Source organism: Mandrillus leucophaeus, unplaced genomic scaffold (assembly GCF_000951045.1).
Source record: "Mandrillus leucophaeus isolate KB7577 unplaced genomic scaffold, Mleu.le_1.0 Scaffold295, whole genome shotgun sequence".
Lineage (NCBI taxonomy): Eukaryota > Metazoa > Chordata > Mammalia > Primates > Cercopithecidae > Mandrillus > Mandrillus leucophaeus.
In genome coordinates this window covers 698,222-700,315 of record NW_012103087.1, presented here as the reverse complement: position 1 = coordinate 700,315, position 2,094 = coordinate 698,222, and the positions used below count along the sequence as shown (strand labels likewise).

The window sequence follows — 2,094 nt, the reverse complement described above, 5'->3', positions numbered from 1 at the left end:
GTCTGCTTTTCCTGCTCCCTCCCCAAGACTGGACTTCCAGATATTTAGCCTCCACCTTGGCAGCAGGGGAACGGGAACAGGATAGATAGGATGTAGGTTTTATTATAGCATTGGATGGACCAGGATTTGAACACCAGTTCCACCAACCCAGGAATTGGACATGTTATTTAATCTCCATGACCTTCAGTTTTCTCATCTGAAATGGGGATTTTAATAGCTATTTTTTAAGTTTATTGTAAGGATTAGCACCCAAAGGACTATAAATCATTCTACCATAATGACACATGCACGTGTATGTTCATTGCAGCACTATTCACAATAGCAAAGACATAGAATCAACCCAAATGCCCACCAGTGGTAGACTGGATAAAGAAACTGCGGTACATATACACCATGGAATACTATGCAGCCATAAAAAAGAATGAGATCATGTCCTTTACAGGGACAAGGACAGAGCTGCGGGCCACTATCCTCAGCAAACTAACACAAGAACAGAAAACCAAATACCTCATGTTCTTACTTATAAGTGGGAGCTAAATGATGAGAACACATGGACACATAGAGGGGAACAACACACACTGAGGCCTATCGGAGGGTAGAGGGTGGGAAGAGGGAGAGAATCAAGAAAAATAACTAATGAGTACTAGGCTTAACACCTGGGTGATGAAATAATCTGTACAACTCCCCATGACATAAGTTTACCTATATAACAAACCTACGTATACCCTTGAACTTACAATAAAAGTTAAAAAAAAGATACAGAGAATTTTTTTTTTTTTTTTTTTACCCCATGCCAGGCTCATATGTGAATTTATCATACTTCTTGGACTTTGACATTTAAACTGTTGGTCCTTCCCAGGGAATGTGTGAGGAATTTTATTCATTTTTAAAATGCATGTAACCTAACCATGCTCTGAAAAAATTTCTGGAGTTCTGGAAACTTAAATGGTACCTAAAATATAGCAGGAATGCATTAATTAAAAGTAGGTGGGGGCCAGGCATGGGGGCTAATCCCTGTAATCCTAGCACTTTGGGAGGCCAAGGTGGGTGCATCACTTGAGGTCAGGAGTTCGAGACCAGCCTGGCCAATGTGGTGAAACTCCATCTCTACAACAATACAAAAACTAGCCAGGTATGGCTAATCGCTTGAACCCAGGAGGCGGAGGTTGCAGTGAGCTGAGATTGCGCCACTGCACTCCAGTTTGGGCAACAGGGCAAGACCATGTCTCAAAAGAAAAGAAAAGAAAAGAAAAGAAAAAAACTCTAACCCCCAGTGTGACTCTATTTGGAAATAGGGGTTTTAGGAGGTAATTAAGAGGTCATAGGGTTGGTGTCCTAATCGGATAGGATTGATGTTATAAGAAGAGGAAGAGAGACCAGAATTCTCTTGTGCACGCTACCCCATGTGAGGACTTAGCAAGAAGGTGGCCATCTGCAAGCCAGGAAGGTGACTTCACCAGAGCCCACCCATGCTAGCACCCCAATCTCAGACTTTCAGCATCCAGAACTGTGAGAAAAAAAAAGCATGTTGGTTAATCCATCCGGTCGATGGTGTTTTTTTATGGCAACCCAAGCTGAATAAGTCACATTTTGGCACTGAGAAATGAGGTGCTGCTGTCACAAATACCTAAAAAATGTGAAAACAGCTTTGGAACTGAGTAATGGGTGGGTTAGAGGAATTTTGAAGTGAAAGCTAGAAAAAGTCTAGATTGCCATGAATAGAATGCTGGCAGAAATATGGGCATTAAAGATCATTCTGGTGAAGTCTCCAGTGGAAATGAGGAACATGTATTGGAAACTGGAGGAAAAGTGATCCTTGTTATAAAGTGGCGAAGACTGGACTAAACTATGTTCTGCTGTTTTGCAAGAGGTGGAACTTGCAAACAATGAAATTGGATATTTAGCTGCTGACACTTCTGAGCAAAGCGTGAAAGAAGCAGCTTTGTTCCTCCCACTGCATGTAGTAAAATGCAAGGGGAGAAGGGTGAATTAGAAAAAGAATGTTTAGATAAGAGGGAACCAAAAATTAAAGAGTTGGAAAATTCTTAGTCTACCCATTCTAAGAAAAATGAGGAAGCATGTTCTGAAGAGAAC

General features: G+C 41.3%; 1 protein-coding gene across 1 annotated transcript in view; it reads right to left on the bottom strand.

The window, feature by feature from the left end:
* The window catches only part of KLHL6 (kelch-like family member 6), an 81,606-nt gene that overhangs the window by 42,844 nt on the left and 36,668 nt on the right, over positions 1 to 2,094 (bottom strand). The window lies entirely within an intron of this gene.